The sequence below is a fragment of the Suncus etruscus genome, chromosome 3 (assembly GCF_024139225.1).
Source record: "Suncus etruscus isolate mSunEtr1 chromosome 3, mSunEtr1.pri.cur, whole genome shotgun sequence".
Taxonomy (NCBI): Eukaryota; Metazoa; Chordata; class Mammalia; order Eulipotyphla; family Soricidae; genus Suncus; species Suncus etruscus.
In genome coordinates, this window is record NC_064850.1 from 152763607 (window position 1) to 152783593 (window position 19987).

The window sequence follows — 19987 nt, forward strand, 5'->3', positions numbered from 1 at the left end:
TGACCTATCAAGGGGTGACAGAGCAGTATTGAGTTCTCCCACAATTACTGTGTTGTTATTGATATCTTTTTTTCATATTTGTTAACAATTTATATTAAATACTTCGCTCATCCCTCATTGGGTGTGTATATGTTTAGGAGTGTGATTTCTTCCTGTTGTACATATCCCTTAATTAATACAAAATTTTCATCTTTGTCCTTTACAACTTTTTGAGTCTAAAGTTTGTGTCATCTGATATTAGTATAGCCACTTCAATCTTTTTTCAGGGTGTTGTTTGTTTGGATGATTTTCCTCCAGCCTTTTAATTTGAGTCTGTTTGTTCTGACTATTCAGTTGTGTTTCTTGTAAGCAGTAGAATGTTGGATTCATCTTTTTGATCCATTTAGCCACTCTGTGTCTTTTAATTCATGCATTTAGTCCATTGACATTGAGAGAAATAATTTTCATGGGATTTAGTGCCATCTTTGATTATAAGTTTGGTCTGTCTCTTGGCAAGTCTTGTCTTAAAGTGACCTCTAAGTTTTTCTTTTATGGCTGGTTTTGAGTCTGTAATGCTTCTGAGCTGTTATTTATCTGTGAAACTATGCATAGCTTCCTTCAAACCTGAAAGTCAGTTTTGCTGGGTGCAGCTTTCTAGGTGAAGCATTTATTTTATTGAATTTTGTCGCTATGTTCTACCACTGCCTTCTGGCCTTGAGGGTTTCTTATGACAGGTCTTCTGTAAATCTTAAGGATGCTCCCTTGAATGTAATTTCCCTTTTGTTCTTGCTGCTTTTAGTATTCTATCCTTATCTGTGGGATTAATTGTTGTGCCTAGGATGTGCCTTGAAGTGCTTTTCCTTGGATTTCTGTTAGCTGGTATTCTTTGGGCATGCAGTATTTAGTTGTATGTATTCTTTAGCTCTGCTAGTTTCTTTGTAATGATGTCCTTGACTGTTGATTCTTCCTGTGGATTTTCTTCCTGGGTCTTTGGGACTCCAATGATTTTCAAATTGTTTTTATTGAGCTTATCACAGATTTCTATTTTCATCTGTTCACATTCTTTGAGTAATATTTTTCCATCGTCTAATCATTTGCTATAAGGCTTTTTCCCAAACTATGGAGTTATTATGCATCACATCTTGTAGCTCACTGATTCTATTCTCAGCTTTTGTTCTGCTATTGCCCTGTTGGAGAGGCTTTCCATTGATGTTTTCAATTCATCTACTGGGTTTTTCAGACCTGTTATTTCAGTTTGGAGTTTTCTAATTTTTTTCTTTTCTTTTCTTTTCTCTTCTTTTCTTTCTTTTTTTTTCTAGGTTTTTGGGCCACCCTGTGATGCTCGGGGGTTACTCCTGACTATGCACTCAGAAATCGCCCCTGGCTTGGCAAACCATATGGGACACCAGGGGATCAAACTGCTGTCTGTCCTAGGTTAGAGTTTTCTGATTTCTATGTTCATATCCTTTTGATTCTTATTAGTATTCTGTTCAACTCGATCTATGCTTTCTTTGAGTTCTGTGAACATCCTCCATATTTCTTCTCTAAACTCCATATCTAAGTGACTAGGTGGTTGACTGTTTTTTAGTCATCAGAGTTACCATCTGCGGGGTCCTGAAGCCCCCCAGGGGGGCCCGGCCAGCAGGAATTAGCTGGGAAGACTTCTCAGACAACCGCACTCCTATTTTGCTGGGTAGAAGCACAACCACACTGTAAAAAATCTGAGAGAGGTTAATAATAAAGACCCAAGGCAATGTCTCACTGCTCAAGGGCAACTTTATTTGGCTACAGCTCCTTCTTATATAGAGAAGGAGAAGGGGGCAGTACAAGGGTGATGTCAATCACACTTTTGGCATGAAAATTACTTCATTATTCCAAATAAGGCAAGTGGGCAATACTTCTTGCAGTATCCATGGAAACATCTTGTGACCTTCTAGCTGCATTCCTAATTGCTTGACTATCAGGAGGTGGTGCAAGATGTGCTTGCCTCAGTGATCTTGAACAGACAATGTAGCATATACACAATAATGAATGTCTTGTAAACTCAGGGATATGGTTAAGGGAGTAAGGCCTCTTTTCTGGGAATGGTACTGGGCTGTGTTGCTCTCCTCCGGGCTAAAAGATTAATTATACTTTGCAGCTGCATTTTCCTTTCTCTTTGGCCCAAGAACTTACAGCAAGACTGCATGTAGCCTTTAGGTGAAAGGCTGGATTATGGCAGAAAGAATAGCAAAATGGCCTCAAACAAGTCAGTCCCCAACATCTCCCCCTTTCTCTTCTAATAAAAGAAGGAAAGTCGTGAGCGGGTGGAAGAACCGTGTCTTAGGCTACAAGGTTTGACCAGGTCGGACACGGCCAAAGCCGCATTTAAAAGGTGGCTACAAACGCCGTGGGTGTGCACAGGGATCCGAATTATGCTTTGTAGCCTTTTAGGGCCGTGTCCTAACTGGGACCTTGCTAATCCCGTCGTAGGTATCTCCACAGCCGAGAGCACAAGTACCGGAGCGAGCTCCGTTTGTTAGCTATGCGCTTTATCTCCTGAAAACTTAGTGGCTGGAAGGGCGGCTTGGTGACAATAGCCAAGTTTTCACAGGAGTCACGTTGGGTTAACTGTTGGTAGTGAACTTGAACAGAGGTTTTTGCCGTCTCATTTACTTGGTTTTTAACAAGGGCAGTAAGTTTGCGGAAAGCCCATGGGTCAAAGGAAAGGAGCAGCATGAGGCTAATAAGAGGGCCCAAAATAGTGGACAGTAATGTATGTATCCAAGGAGAAGAGAAAAACCAACCCTGTTACCAACTTTGTTTTTGGTCAAAACGTTTCTGGAACTTCTTCATACCGTTACCAATACGTAGAACACTATCCCTAACTAATCCAGATTTGTCTTTAAATACACAGCATAGTTCTTTAAGGGCCACACAGACTCCCCCTTCCTATATAAGGGCAAAATATAAAGTACGACGATTTTGAAGAACTACATCAGCAAGGGAACTAACAGTATCGTAGGGGTTGAGGAGAGAAGCTAAGCTAACAGCGTTTATAATATGGTTCTGTGAGGGCTAGAGCAGAGGCATTTATAATATTTAAAATAACTTGAGAGGAGGAGGATGGGCCAGAAGGCAGAGTCCGTAGCTTACAACTTGCCCAACAGTGAGTTAATGACGCTGAGGCTGAACTTTCCAGAGAAGAAGTTTAGAGTTATTGGTGTAGATAGGAGATTTAAACGTTGTGATGCTTTTATAAAACGGCGAAACCGGTGAATTGCAGATTTAACAGTGTTCATAGCTGGTGTTGAAGAGCGCTTGGGCAGAGGCATTGACCATTTGCAGGATGAGGTTCAAGGTGGAAACCGGACTAACAGGTTTGATGGTTAATGTAGGCTTTAACAAAGCTAAAACATAATAATTATGATAAGCAAGAAACATTTCAGTAACAATATGGGGAGAAAATGCAGTGGAGTAAACAAAATAAGTGGAGTTGGGGGCTTCAATGAAGATGGAAGAGTTGTTAACAATAATGGTTTGATTGCAACTGTCTGATTGTTGAACAGGCGGGCACATATATGGTTTGAGTAAGCAAAGTTCCACGACCGTGACTTGTTTGCAATGGAGGTTGTTGGTTGCAATGGTGGGCATTTAAGGCAGCTAGGCAGAGTGCTTAATTCAGCATTGTCAAAGGTGGAGTCCGTCAGAAACAGGTTTGCAGGAAAGGCGGCTGGCAGGAGGGGTGACAGGCTTTTTTGAAGTGGATGAAGACAGGACTGTGGAAGGCTGCGGAAATTTTTTGTTAGACTTCAGCATTTAAAAAATTTTTATAATTAACAATCGCCAATTTATCAAAAACTTTTAAACTGAACATAAATGATTTTTGTTAAACTTTTTAGTTATTATTTTAAAGCTAGATGCTATTTTTTAGCTATAAATACATATTCTATAGGCCTGAACTTACACATAGCAGGAAAGTTGGGTGACTGCAAAGTCCAGAAATTCTCCAGGGAAAAGTTATCCCCGATGGCCATTGAGAAATCTGGGGTTTGCCATCTCTCACACCTTCCGCCATGTTTTTAGAAGGACAAAGCTAGCTTAATACATAATTTTTAACACATGATTTTTAGTTGCAAGATGCCAGTTTGTGAACTGACCAGACTGAACCAGGTTGAAAAAATTAATTGAAATTTGAAAAATGGATAAGGCTTTAAAAATTGTATTATTATAAAATGTAGAGATAACAAATAAACAGACAAAACAAAACAACACTAAATACAACATTTTACACTTGTGGCCACTTTCATTCATCACAACAGACACATAAACAGACAAAAGGATTGATTTAAGACTTATTTATAAAAAATTGACAAGCGCTTTTAAATATTTAGCTAGCATGTTTGTGAGAAGAAAAAAAAATTTTTTTGTAGAAAAACTTTTTTAGTTTTGAGAAGTACTTAATGAAGATGGAGTGGAACTTTGCTGAAAATAAATTTTAAGGTTTAGATTTAACACAAAACATTTTTAAAACAATTTTAATTTGAAGTTTAAAACATTAAGTAAAATGGTTAATGAGCACTGTAGAAGGAGTATTCACTCTGAAGTATGAAATCATTTGCTGTAAATGAATAGGTTTTATTTAAATTGGTTTTGCAGTAGAACAGTAAGACAGCTGCAATAAAGTGTTAAAATTTTTATGATTAAACACAATAGCATGAACTATGATTATTAAAGGTATAAAAACTGATTTTAAAAATACAAACAACTGTTTTTACTATGAAGACTTTAAGTGAATAATTTGTAAAAAATATTATATACTAAATTAACTAAATGCTTAGATTATTATAAAATATAGTTAAAGACATTGGATACATTTACACACCTAGAACTTAAGACTAAAATTGTATTTAATACTAGTTAATTTGCTTATAAAGTTTAGTTACTTTTATATATTACTTATAAAATTATATATAATATATTTTTTATTAATATTATTTTTTCACTGCGACACAAATATACAGATTTATATAATGTGCTGATATTTTGAATGCACTTAAAATAATAGTTCTTTCAATGCAGAAATAAAGAACAACCATTGCTGTAGCACAAAGTTAAAACTAAGGGTATTATAAAGCACACTTAGGTGTTCACTGTGCATTAAATTAACTATATTGTTTAAAAAGGCTAACCACATTATTTTTCACATAATTTTGTAAATACTTTAAAAATTAAAATAAAACTTTTAATAGAAATATAAGACTTAAATTTAACACTTTTGTGTTCGTTTGGATTTTAAAACACAAAGAAGTTTTTCTTTTACCAACATTTTGTTATCTGTAAAGTGACAGAATTATGACCTTGCTTTAAAATTTTCTGAGAGGCATGAAAAAAAAAAGTTTATTGCCCTTATCTTCCTGTTGCTTTTTAATGTTTTAATAATTACTTTACACCACTTAATGCACTAAACCTAATAACACATATTTGACGAAGTGTAGGGCTGACAAGGTGAAGCAGAGTTTTTCACTGATAACTTGGGGAGGGGCTAGCACAGTTAACAGCAGGAAGGTTAGAGGCAAATTATTTACAGTTAGCAGGGTGTAATGATATATAAAAATAAAAAGCAATCTTTTAAGATTAATTACTAATTTATTGGAATTAGAGGGAATGGCAACCGAAGAGGGGAGTCTGGGTTGCAAAAGCACCATGGGGATCATGGTTATATTAATTGATTTGAGAATATGCAAGAGATGCTACTTTTCAGATTTCTTTTGAATAACAAAGATTGGGTATTTCAAGGTGAATTGGAAGGCTTAAAGTGGGAGTGGCAGGGTTTGAGCTGGCTGTTTTCCAAGGCTGGCAGGAAAGAGGCTGAAGGAGGCTGAGGATTGGTTTGAGCAAAGTAAAGGGTACATTAGGCTCAGAAGTTTTAACAGCAAAGTGTAGATATCGCAAGGTTTTATGGCTTAGCAGATGATACTTTGTAATTATCCTGCTTACTGTGCCTTTAGAATTTTTTGTAGGCACTGCAGCAGTTTCTGTTTTATGGCACTTAGCCTGACTTTTATTAGTTTGTTTCTTTGAATTCTCAAGAGGGGGGGCTTGGCCGTGGAATTTAGTGGGCAGAGGACAGACAACTATAGATTTAGGAGGGGGGGAAACGCCTGAAAGGCAGAAACCTGTGAATTAAGAGAAGCAGCCTGTTTTTGAAGGCTTAAGATTTGTTTAAGATTTTCAATTTGGCCAAGTAGTTTCATTTCTATAGCTTTAAGAGGGGGAGCGGTGAGAGGAGGGAATCTGCCATGGTTAGGGACTGAGCGTTCTCCGCGGTGGAGGCTGCTGAGCAGGCGGGGGAAGACTTTCTCCATTAGGGAGAAAGACAGGAAAGGTAGCGCTGGTTTTTGAGCTAAGAGCATTATCAAGTTTGTTAGAGAGGTGAGAGACCATGGATGTAATTGTGGTGAGTTGGGAACTCAAGTCAGAAAAAGGGGGGGGGGGGGGAGGAGAAAGCAGCAACAGTTTGTTGCCGGTGTGGGGGAGCTGCTGGAATGCCAGCTCTGGGGAGCAACTTCCAGGCACAGAGGGCAGCAAGAGCCATGTTGGCAAGCTGGGACCTGGAAAGTGTGTGCTGTACCTTTAAGGTATGAAAAGAGGCGAGGCCAGCTATACGAGCTTAGAGATCAGAATTCCTGCCTGTCTGCAAGGGCTTTGCAGCGGAAAAAAAAGTTAACTTCCCAAGAGACAAAGAGTTCAGCTTTTAGATTCTAAGCAGGAGAGCGTGTAAGGGGCTTGGGGGCCATAGGAGGTTACGGCTTGAAATGGCTCTTTGAGGCTTTTCCAATTAAAGGCTTTGTATTGTTGCAATTGCTGGCTAAGGAGGGGAGGGTGGTGAGGGGAGTAAAGGTTTTGGTGGAACAGGGACGGAGCTGAAGCTAGGGAAGTGAAGGGCTGTTTAGGATTTTGCACAGAGGGTGCAGCGGCCTCTTCTGTAGGGGTCTGGGTGCATAGAGCAGAAGCATGGACAGAAGTAAGGGAGGGATATAAATGAGAAGCATTAGAGAGATCTTTAAGAGCATTAGAAGAATCAGTGGTGGAGGGAGGACAAGGAGAAGGATTTTCAGAGGGAGAAGGGAGATGAGAGACAGAATTAGAACGAGAGGGAGTCCTGGAACACTCACGGGAGACTTGTTGTACATGAGATTCAACGGCATGGATGATGTCTTTGGCGGTTCCGGCATTTTTAGTTACAATGATATCTCTTAACAGGCTCCAATATTGGAACATAATTTTTTCCTTCTGTGAATCATCATTATTTACAAAATAATCACTCATTTCATGTCCTACTTTGTCCCAAGTGGACACAACAATTTCTGGACAGGTAATAATAAACCAATGACATACATTATGAATAAACATAAGAAAATTACAAATATTCTTTTTGGTAACCTCTACATGTCTGGCTTTCAACTCAGACTGAATATCAATAATGAATTTAAGTTCAGTACTCAATGAAAACACCCATGGAAGTGAAGCCAACGGGCGAAGCCCCAAGAGCCAATCAGGGGCGGTGATCAGAACGACTGAAAAAACTGCAGTTTAAATATTTGATTAAGGCTAACTCGTTTCAACGCCTACCCGGATGGGGTATATCCTGCGATTTACGAAACAGCTCCGGACTCGCCGACCCGTAGTCGTTCGGAGTGTGGCGGTGGTCTTCGAGCCCAGCGTTGGGCGCCAAAATGCGGGGTCCTGAAGCCCCCCAGGGGGGCCCGGCCAGCAGGAATTAGCTGGGAAGACTTCTCAGACAACCGCACTCCTATTTTGCTGGGTAGAAGCACAACCACACTGTAAAAAATCTGAGAGAGGTTAATAATAAAGACCCAAGGCAATGTCTCACTGCTCAAGGGCAACTTTATTTGGCTACAGCTCCTTCTTATATAGAGAAGGAGAAGGGGGCAGTACAAGGGTGATGTCAATCACACTTTTGGCATGAAAATTACTTCATTATTCCAAATAAGGCAAGTGGGCAATACTTCTTGCAGTATCCATGGAAACATCTTGTGACCTTCTAGCTGCATTCCTAATTGCTTGACTATCAGGAGGTGGTGCAAGATGTGCTTGCCTCAGTGATCTTGAACAGACAATGTAGCATATACACAATAATGAATGTCTTGTAAACTCAGGGATATGGTTAAGGGAGTAAGGCCTCTTTTCTGGGAATGGTACTGGGCTGTGTTGCTCTCCTCCGGGCTAAAAGATTAATTATACTTTGCAGCTGCATTTTCCTTTCTCTTTGGCCCAAGAACTTACAGCAAGACTGCATGTAGCCTTTAGGTGAAAGGCTGGATTATGGCAGAAAGAATAGCAAAATGGCCTCAAACAAGTCAGTCCCCAACAACCATCTTCATTCTTTATGCCTGATGTTGGCCTGCATTGTTTCCTTATTGTCATGCTTGTATTGTGGGTTTTTCTATGTGTTGTGGTGGTATTTATCAGCTAGATGATTTGCATGGTCATGAAGTGGAGCGGCTGGGCTCATCTCGCTCCACCCATTGTGGGCAGGACTGCTCACCTCTGAAAAAGATGATTGCTCAAGGAAGAATGCTAAAGAGGATCAAAACTCCAGGCCAAAGCAGAGCAAAGGCCCAAGATGTCTGCCTTGCTTCTGACACACAGCAGAAAATCAGTTAGTTTCACTGTCTGTGGGCAGGATGATTCCTGGTCTTCTCTCTTACCTTTTATTCCTCTATGCATCTTTTTCTGTTTCGTTTTTTCTTGATGCAATTTTAGTAAAGTGATATGAATATTTTACTTATAGCCAAAGAGCTTAACGTTTGCTCTGTCTCTTCCTGGGTGAATATCTATCAGGAGTTATTCAGCCTCTTTAAGCCACATATTATACGTCAAATTAATAGGAAGGTTCATATATGTATCAGATTATATATTCATTATGTATTGTTTTTAAGATGCTAAATCACATGTTTGGTGATATTTGTAAATATGGAGCACAGTATATGTATGTATATATATTAGGAATTGTTTCCTGTTTTTTATTATTTCTGTGCTTTTGTCTGTGGGAATATTTAAGAATTGTTGAAAAGTACACAAGGAAAAGACAAAAATTAGGTCATCACTGGAGAAATGGTTAGGATTTTTGTGATCATACTAAGTCTCCCTTGAGACTTGATTGAGAAATGCACATTTATTTATGCAGTGTTTCTTTATGTGTTTATATACATACTTAGAAGTACTTTGCATCTCACATATTTAGAACATTAATTTAGTTGGATTCATATACTTCCTGATATCAACTATCAGGAAATGTAAAAAGAGGGAAAGGGAAGGAAGGAAAATGAGAGAAGTATAATAGAGGGTCATGGCAGGTTGATGAAATAGAACAAAGAGAAAGAAAGGAAAGAGGGAAATGGAACAATAACCAAAGGCTCTGTAACCAGAAATGGCAAGGTTTTTCAGCCAGAATTTGGAAGACAAAATTACTGGAGCTCATAAGAAAACTGACGCGAGTGGGTGTGGTTTTGGGTGTTGTCCAGCCAGACTGTTTGAAGGAAGGATATAACAGCTTTACAGATAAACAACAAAGCAGGAACTTTATAGACTCAAAAACCTACTTTAAAAGAAGAACTTTAAGAAAAATGAAAGACATTTTTAACAGTATCTCAGAGACAAGAGAGATGAGGGCTGGTAGGTGCAGCTCATGACATGAAGCTCATCACATAGAGTGATGAGTGCAGTTGGAGAGATGACTACACTGAAAACTATCATAACAATGTGAATGAATGAGGGAAGCCTGTCTCGATTACAGGTGTAGGGGGGTGGGGAGGAGGGAGATCTGGGAAATTGGTGGTGGGAATGTTGCACTGGTGAAGGGGGGTGTTCTTTCCATGACTGTAATCATACAACTATAATCATGTTTGTAATCACGGTGTTTAAATAAAGATAATTATAAAAAAAGAAGAACTTAAAGGGAGTATCTTAAGGAAAGACAAGCTACACAAACACTTCAGACTTCTACAAAAATATGGCACAAAATTCTACAATAATTATATCTCTCAATGTCAATAGACTAAACGCACCAATGGAAAGACACAGAGTGACAAAATAAATCAGAAAATTAAATCCAATATTTTTCTTCCTGCAAGAAACACATTGGAATCATCAGAGCAAACACAGACTGAAAGTCAAAGGTAGGAAGACAATCCTTCAAGTAAACAATCCCATAAAAAGGCTGAGATCAGAGCACAGTGATAGAATAGGGTTTGCCTTGTATGTGTCTGACCTGGGTTTGTTCCACAGCACCCCATATGATTTCCTGAGCACAGAGAAAGGACTAAATCCTGAGTGCCACCAAATGTGCCCCCACAAAATCAATAAGAAAAGGTTGGGGTAGCCATTCTAATAGTCAGACAAATCAGACTTCAGGCTTAAAACAATTATAAGGGGCCAGAGCAATAGTGCAGCAGTAAGGCCTTTCAAGTGGCTGAGCCAAAATAGACCTCGGTTTGAGCCCCAGTGTCCAAACCAGAAGCAATTTCTGAGTGCATGACCAGGAGAAATCCCTGAGTGTCACCAGGTGTGGCCCCAAAATAAAAAAAAATGTATGAGACAGAACCAGAAAGCATCATTTCTTTTTGTTTGTTTTTTTGTTTGTTTTTTGTTTGTTTGTTTGTTTTTTACAGATTGTTTTTGTTTTTTGATCACACCTGACTGCGATCAGGGGTTTCTCCTGGCTCTACACTCAGAAATCGCTCTTTGCAGGCTCAGGGGACCATATGGGACTTCGGGATTCTAACCACTATCCTTCTGTATGCAAGGCAAACGCACTACCTCCATGCTATCTCTCCAGCCCTGCATCATTTCTTAATAATCAAGAGATACATACACTAGGAAGAAATCACACTCCTAAATGTATATGCACCCAATGATGGACCAGAAAAATACTTAAAACTAGTGCTAATAGACTTGAAGAAAGATATCAATAACAATACAGTAGTAGGAGACTTCAACACCACTTTATCACCTCTTGATAATTAAACAAGGCTAAAACTCAACAAGTATATACTGACTTTGAAGGAAGAAATTGAAGAGAGTATGTATGTATATGTATACATTTTTATGCATAAATAAATACAGGGCATGATACTCTTTCAATAACAATGTTGCAAACCACAGTGTATAAAAGAAAAAGAAAGTAAACAAAAATGTTTGCTATACCATAGAGGTAGGCAGGGAGAGGGCAAGGAGATGATCAGGAGGAAAACTAGGGACATTGATGGTAATAAGTGTGCACTGGTGAGGGGTGTATTTATATTGTATGACTAAAACTCAAATCATGAACATCTTTGTAACTGTGGGAGAAAAACAACTGTTTTATGAACAACCTGTAACCATGCTGTTTGAAGAGGTTGTTTGTTTGTTTGTTGTTTGCTTCTTGGGCCATACCCGATGACACTCAGGGGTACTCCTGGCTATACACTCAGAAATTGCTCCTGGCTTGGAGGACAACACGGGACTCTGGAGGAATAGAACTCGATTCGTCCTAAGTCAGCCACATGCAAGGCAAATGCCCTGCCGCTGTGCCACTGTTCTGGCCCCTAACAATGCTGTTTAAATAAAGCAATTCATAAAAGGTTTTGGGTGGGGCATTTGGGCTCATTGAATAGGTTTGATATTTATTTAAAAAAATAAAACAATTGGTATTCCAGTTTTCTTTGAGGTGACCACTACCTAGAGGATCAGTCTAAATTTCTCTCTCTCCAGGCAGCTAAGAAAATGTCCACATTAACATTAACTGTTGGTCCTGTCTCTCCTCTACCTATCTGGAAGTATTCACCAAAGTAACTCATGCCAGGAGAGAGTGAACATTTCTACAACTGTAACAAAACATTAGTTACTGAAAAGTAGAACAGTCCAAAATCCTCTAAATGAGAGAAATATTTAAGACTGCTCTTAGGTGAGTGACTCATAATAACTTAAAGAGAAATGCACTTCATTGTGTTTGGTACTACAATGTAATGTATAACTAGGGTGGAACAAAAGATGTGCCAGGCCACAAAAATCTGTCTTCTGACCTCCTGATGTTTCTTTAGTTTTCATCATTGTGAACTCTTCAGTTAAGATGAAATATATATTTTTCACATATAAGTTCTCTGTTGAAAATTGGCTTAAAGAGAAAAAGTCCTCTAGCCTGTGGTTTTCTGTTATTACTTTAGACCAGCTCTGTTCAATCAGGTGAGTAGCACTGCTGGTGTTAGGAGTTCAGAGTGTGGAGCACAGCCTTCAACAAGTTCAAGTCATAGATTTGCTGCCAGACCTTGAAATCCACTTCACTTCTCAGGGTCTGTGCTTCTCCATCTCTAACATATGTCTTAGGTGTGCAGATCTCTGTGGTTTTCTGGGATTATCTTGATAGTCACCTACTGGTTATGTCAAGGCTCACAGTGTTGAAGATGATTATTCACAAAGGTGGATAGTTCTGTCCCATTAGTAATAAGATTAATGATTCCCCTGTTCTTTTATAGATCACCATTGACTCAAGCAAGGATTGAGAAAAGCCAACATGTCTTTAGATAACAGAATATTACTTATAGCTTATTTGTAAAATCTCAGGAGTGTGCAAAAATTTATTAAAGCAAAAAAGTACTGCAGCATTTTTGCACAAAAATATTAACAAAATAAAAAGACAACCTATCAAATGGGAAAATTTATTTGTAAATCATTTGCCTGATAAAAACTTCATAAACAAATAATTCAATTTAAAAATGGGGAAGGCCTTAATTAGACATCACCAAAAAATGTATGCATATGGAAACAGCAAATAAAAAGGGACACAACACGGGCCCGGAGAGATAGCACAGCGGCGTTTGCCTTGCAAGCAGCCGATCCAGGACCAAAGGTGGTTGGTTGGAATCCCGGTGTCCCATATGGTCCCCCGTGCCTGCCAGGAGCTATTTCTGAGCAGACAGCCAGGAGTAACCCCTGAGCACCGCTGGGTGTGACCCAAAAACCAAAAACCAAAAAAAAAAAAAGGACACAACACTACAAATTATCAGAAAACATGCAAATCCAATTAAAAAAAGACCTACCATCTCACAACTGTTATTAGGACTTATCAAAAAAAACCAAAAACAATATAATGTGTTGATGAGGATGTGAAGAGAAGGCAACCCATGTATATTATAGACATATGTGTAATTTGGTACAATGACTATGAAAAATAGTGTAGATTTTCTTAAAATAATTGAAAGGAGATAAACCACATAATCTAGAAATTATTATTTGGTGTAAGTTATACAAAGGCAATAAACCACTATCTTGGAAAAGATAACTATTCCAGTTGGTTATTGTTCATAATAGCCAAATAATATGGACACAGCCTAAATAATCATCTATTGGTAAAAGAAACTTGTATACACGTGCATACATATGTGTTACATATACTTTATGCATGAAATTTAACTTAGTCATATATCTGAAGCAAATCCCAACCATCCATGACAGCATAGTGTCTTGATGGCATTAGACTAAAGAAAGTCAAAGAAAGAGAAATATTGTATATTCTCACTCATATGCCAAACAATTTAAAATGAACTCATAATTACACCAAAAATCGGTGGTGGCTATAGTGAGAAAGTAAAGGGAGACAAAACAATTGATACTGATGGTTCTAAAGTACAAACTTTCTATTATGAGTAAATTAGTCATAGAGAGAAAGATTCTGTGGACGCATGGGGAATCATGAACAATAGACCAGTCAGCATTATGCCCAGTACATATTGGTTGCCCCACGGATCAAACTCATAATTTCTCACTAAAAAGGTAGGTGCTTTTATTGCCATGAGCTTATTAAATTTTATTTTAGTAGCGAATTTTTTCTCATTGTTTTATTTATTTCAGAAATTGTCGGGAGCTGGATAGATAGCATGGAGGTAAGGCGTTTGCTTTGCAAGCAGAAGATCGGTGCTTGGAATCCCGGCATCCCATATGGTCCCCTGAGCCTGCCAGGAGCGATTTCTGAGCATAGAGCCAGTAGTAACCCCTGAATGCTAACCGGGTGTGACCCAAAAACAAAAACAAAAAAAACAAAGACAAAAAAAAAGAAGAAATTGTCCTTTCTGATTTTTACATTTTGGGGGGTCACACCCTGCAGGGCTCAGGGGTAATTTTACATTTTATTTCATCGTGTTTTCTTTTCTTTGGTGAGAATTCTTTTTATTTACTGGTAGAGATAAGAATCTAAGTCATCATCTGGCATGTGTAGCTTCGCTGACTGTATCAGGAAGTGAGAACTCAGTAAATAGTGGAAGTGCTCTTCTAATAGTGGAATAGTGGAAGGAACACATTCTATCCACCAATACTCTACCTGCATATCGAAAACAGCACAGACAGTTTTTGTCATTGTATTTTTTTACCATCTCCTGTTATTTTATTTGTTTTCATAAAGCATTCAAAGAGCTACCTCAAAGGTTAGGTTTATAGTCAAGGATCTTTGGGGGCATGTTTTAGCGAAAAGAATACGGGCAAGTCTGACTCCATGATCGGAGATGGAGATGATTGTTTTGCTTTGTGAAGAGGTGATCTTCAATCCTGAAAGTTCTTGGCCCTCAGAGCAATAAAGGAGGCAATCAGGGGTTGGTTTGACTGGGTATGCTGACCATCAGAATACTTCTTGGCTGTCAGCAAGTCCACTGCTGTGCTGGGGAATGATAAGGCCAGATGCCCGGTTAAAAGGTTCCAATCAATGAGAGGAAACTTGTCTATGCAATAGAAAAGCTTTCCCTGTGGCTGACAGAAGCCGGAGTGCAAAGTCATAAAGAAAAGAACAGAAATTGGCTTGCCAATTCTCTGCAAGGTCTCTCTTAAGCATTGTGATTCCTAGAGCTGAAGGGTGGGGATCTCAGATGTCATCAAATAGGTTATTAATGTTTCAAAGATTGCAGAATCATAAAAGTTAAATATGGAGAGTAGTTATTAAGCCTTCTAAGACCTCAACTGCCAATCTCCACCTCTCCCTCCTTCCTCCACACACTTTCAGGTAGGTGTCAGGTCTGGTTTAACGTAATGCTTGTGCCTGGCCTCCTTGACTACAGTTGTCTCTGGGGAGATTTGACAGGAAGTTGGCCAGGATTGGTTTCCTAAATCAGGGCCATGAGAAGTGGAAGTGAGGGGGTTCTGGTGTGAAATTCAACAGCAAGTCAGAACCTGCTGGGAGAGAAACAGTTGGAATTCACAAACAGAAATCAAAGTCATTATGAGGAGCAGGCACAGAAATGGAGTAAGTAACTTTTATCAGGAGAGGGTCTTCTCAGGAGTAGGTGCCATCTGCACACCTGAGTCTCAGGTGTGTCTAAGTGTGTCTATACTTTCTAGCTTGTGTCTGGCTACTAGAAACCCACCAGGAGCAATTTACTCTTGAGTCAAGATATGATTCCTTATTAAAATGCCAATGCTTCTGGGGAAAATACATTAATCCCATATTTTCTTTGCTATATATTAATAGTCTATTATGATCCTTTTTAAATAACAAATATTAAAGACATTTTATTTGTTTTGGTTTGTTGTTGTTGTTGTTTTGAGCCTGACTCAGCATTTCTCAGGGCTCACTCCTGGCTCTGTTCTCAGGGATCATTCCTGGCAGTGATTAGTGAACCATATGTATTGGCATAGGTTGAACCAGTGCTGGTTTTATATGAGGCAAGTTTTTTTTAACCCCTGTACTATTTCTGTGTACCTCTGAAGACACATTTAATGAGACTTGGGCGAGAGTAAGGTAGCGAGGGAAGGAGGATAGTTATCTTTACAGCAATAGCATGTTTGTGGAAATGTAGCTCTCAGAGGAGCTTATGGCACCTCTTGAGGAGCAGATTCAAACGAGGTCAGGAGCTAATCTATGCATACTTTCAGCATTATCTCAGCTCTGACAAGTTCAAATGTAAGTTGTAAGCCATATATATTTTTTTTAAATCAAAAATAAAATAAAAGATAAGGCCTCCCAATTCTTACCACAGGCTGTGTTCTTTACACTGACTGTATAGAAAGAGGAGGTACAGTAAATGCACCACATATACACCTCAGGCCCTTTGCCTAGTCTGTATTGTGAATTGGGGGACAAAAAAAAAACCACCAGAATTGAGACTCGTGCATTTTTCTTTCCTTTTTTTTTTGTTTTGTTTTTTTTTGTTTTGTTTTGTTTTTGGGTCACACCCAGCAGTGCTCAGGGGTTACTTCTGGTTCTATGCTCAGAAATCGCCACTGGCAGGCTCAGGGGAGCATGTGGGATGCCGGGATTCAAACCACCATCCTTCTGTATGAAAGGCAAGCGCCTTACTTCCATGCTATCTCTCCGGCCCCCGCATTTTTCTTTCCTATCCCAGCTGTCTGCTGCCCAGGACAGAACAGAATATGGCATCAAAACCACTTTGCATTTCCCTTTCATGTGAAACCCTGAGGGATTTCAATATTACTTCTCATATTCCATTAAGAATCTGACTGCAGGTTGCAATCAAAGGCTTTATCCCAAATATGTGACAGTCAAAATAATGGCCCTTGTTAGAATGTCTTTAGAATCCCTACTCCAGAACCTGGACTAGTCTTTTGACATATCAAAAGGGACTCATAGATGTAATTAAGATGATTTCTGGAGTAGAATAGATGATACTGGATTGGCTAGATGAACTGATGTCATCACAAACTGCAAATATCATCTTTAACGGCAAAGATCATTCCCAGCTGTGGTTTGTGACATGCTGGAAGAAGGGATCCAAAAGACACGAGGTTGCTGGCTTTGGACACGGAGTAAGAGGGCCACAAGCCAAGGAATGTAAGAAAAAGTAGGGACAGAATTTTCCCTTTAGAATTTCTAGATGAGAACACAGCCTTGCTGACACCTTGATTTGAGTGAGACCAATGAGACTTGTTTTAGATTTTGACCCACAGAACTGCAAGGTTTAACTGTGTTTTCTTAAGGCACTACATGTGGGTGGGATAGTTTACTAAGGCAGAAACTAAAGTCAAAGTATCTTTAGGAAGCTTTAGACAAAGTTTTTAACCCACTTATGCCCTTACCTGGTCCTTCTAGTCACTTCCAAAATAAAGACATTCTATTCTTTGTCTCCTCTTATATATTCATTTCTTTTTAGTTTTCTGCTTCTCTCCCAACTCTTGCAACAAAACATACATTTTTGACCTTGGAAACTCTTTTCAGTGAATAATAATAAATACCATTCATTGAGCACTTATTTTAATATTTCTTATTTAATTTTTATGCATTATAAAGCACTTGGGTAATACATCTGGAGAAACTTTTCTCAGGGCGATTAAGAAGGTTGCTGAGAGTCACACCAGCAGGGAGTATTAGAGGTGGGGTTCAAATCAAGGTCACAGCCTTGGTCACTATTCCAATATTTCTCAAAGGCTATGCCATGAAAGAATAACTCCGGGAGGTTGAGAAAATATATAGGAAAAGAATGGATTGTGAGCTCCGTGTAATCATGTAATTTTTTACATTTTCACTGCTGTCTGCTGAGGTCCAGGTCACTTATAAGGCCCCAATTTGCAGACTATTCAGTCTGTATGCACTTTTGTTCTCTTGGAGAGTTATATCTGTGTAATGTCCATGCTTCCTCCAGTAAAGTATCCTCTACTCATATCTTTTTAAATCTAGTAGAAATCCCTTCCTAAACTCCCAGTCTCTGCCAGGAAACTGTACAAAAATTAGGGCATGTGCCTTGCATTCAAGTGACCCTGATTTTATTCTTAGCACTACATGATCCCGCTGAACCCTACAGGCCCCTAATGTGGCTAAGATGGTCTGGATATTTCCAGCACCACAGGAACCGAACAGCATCTTATTCTTGGGTTCTTTATTGTACCTCTAGCCTGGTTGACTAAGAATCACCAGTCATCAAGGCCTTCAGATCTCCTGGGTATCATTTGAGAAGTTCATAAACAGACAGGCAAAAATGTTTAGCCTCCAATCTCTAGCCTTCTGCCTGGTATCTACTTTCTCCTTCAACTTTTCCCTCTTTCAATCCATCAGCATCTGTTCTTCCCAAAGGCAGTCCATTTCTTTCTTTTCCAGTCTAGGGCACTATGATGGCTGGACTAGTACATTTGAATCACCTCTGTAAACCTGTACTATAAACACAAAAACTCTAAGTAGGGCTCATATGACAATTGAGCAATTCTTCCTCAGGTAATTCTGATGTATGACCAAAGTTGAGAGTATGAAAATATGAAAGTAGCTTGGACTTCAGGGGGAATCCTACCAACTTCTTAAATTCTTTCTTCTGCTACTTCTTTCTCTCTTAGCCCAACCTGCTGTATGTTGCAAATCTCTTCCAATGTGGATTAATTAAACAGCCTGCCTTTACGAGGAATTTTTGCATTGCAAGTCACAAAATTTTTCCACAGTCAACTTAAGAAAAATTTCTTTACTTTTTTAGTTTTTAATAACATTTTAAGAAAACAATCTGAGAAAGCATTAGGGATATATCTAGAAACAGGCTGGAACAAAAGAGGAGCTGAAGCCAGCTTCTAAATTACCTTCTACAGTTTCTTTTAGGCTTCTGAAAACCTCACTGCATTTTTCTTCCATTCTCTGAGTAAGAAGAAGTGACAATCACCAATAACTTTTTAAAGTCTAAGCCAAAGAAGGTTGTCAAAAGGGATTTTTAGTTCTGGTTTTAAATTTCAATGTGAGATATACTCATGCACCAAGCCATGAGGTCTGTGAAGGTGGGTCATGTGTCATAGATATGACTTTCCCCAAATAACCCATCACCCCAGACCCCAAAAAGGGCAGAAGGTAGCTGTAGTTCCTGGAATATAAAAGCCCATGGGGCTGCAAGACCAGAACAACAGCAGGGTTTCTGAATGTCCTTGAGAAAATGTATCCAAATATGAGAAGAGGTCTCATTGTTCATTCTGTCTTACAGTGTCCCCTGGGCTCTTGGCAGAGTCCAGCAATTCTTTTATTCATTTGTAGCCAATAGCTTTCAGTCACCTATGCAGATCTATCTACCTCCTCCTACTTTACAGGAAAAAAATGAAAACAAAAACAAAACATACCCAGGGGCTACTGAATGCAAACTTCTTAAAATCTCAGACACCTTAGATGAACATACACACACACACACATTCTCTCTCTCTCTCTCTCTCTCTCTCTATCTATCTATCTATCTATCTCTCTCTCTCTCACACACACACACACACACAAACACACACACAACTCCCATATCACATACTCTGTCCTGTTCTTTTCTACTCTACAATATACCTCTACTTGCTTCTCGTGTAAGCGCTCTTCTACCATAGGAGATGCAGAGCATCTACTAGGAATATCCCTCTGGCATAAATTTTATCTGCCTTACTTCACTCCAGACTTTGACTTTAGGATTTTAATTTTCTATTTTATTCTAGATACACTCAATCTGGCTTCAGACTAATTTCCATTAACCTCTCCAGCTAAGATCACCAATGACCACTTAATCGTCAGGTGATTTCCAACCTGTTTTTAATGTGCCTCTCTGCTGCATTTGGCGTGATCTTCTAAATGTCACTCAAATCATGTCTTTTCTCCTCGTGTCCATGCTAGGTCCTTTACAGGTCAAGCCCCCCCACTTATTACACCTATAATAGAGCCCTTAATGACATTTCTGTCTTTAGTTTTACCCAGATTTTCTTAGCACTATTAAAGTTATTTTGCTGGGACCAGAGAGATAGCATGGAGGTAAGGCATTTGCCTTGCATGTAGGACAGTGGTTCAAATCCCGGCATCCCATCTAGTTCCCCGAGCCTGCCAGGAGCAAATTCTGAGAGTAGAGCCAGGAGTGACTCCTAAGTGCTGCTGGGTGTGACCCTCCAAAAAAACAAACAAAACCAAAAAAACAAGCAATATTCTTTTTCTATGACAAAATATGATCAAGCCTCTCTCCTCTATAAAACCCTTTCCATTGTTCTCTATAACCAAGTGTATAGAATAAGCATCTATAAAAGGTGATATAAACTATGA

The 19987-nt window shown here is 39.0% G+C and overlaps 2 non-coding genes across 2 annotated transcripts; one reads left to right on the forward strand and one right to left on the reverse strand.

Annotated features, from left to right (window-relative positions):
* Positions 1 to 4989: 4989 nt before the first annotated feature.
* LOC126005038 (small nucleolar RNA SNORA22) lies at positions 4990 to 5119 on the reverse strand. The gene has a single exon (XR_007494222.1). It is a non-coding gene; the product is annotated as a small nucleolar RNA SNORA22 (small nucleolar RNA).
* Positions 5120 to 15961: 10842 nt separating this feature from the next.
* Positions 15962 to 16089, forward strand: LOC126005224 (small nucleolar RNA SNORA51). Its single transcript, XR_007494393.1, has one exon. It is a non-coding gene; the product is annotated as a small nucleolar RNA SNORA51 (small nucleolar RNA).
* The last annotated feature ends 3898 nt before the right edge of the window (positions 16090 to 19987 follow it).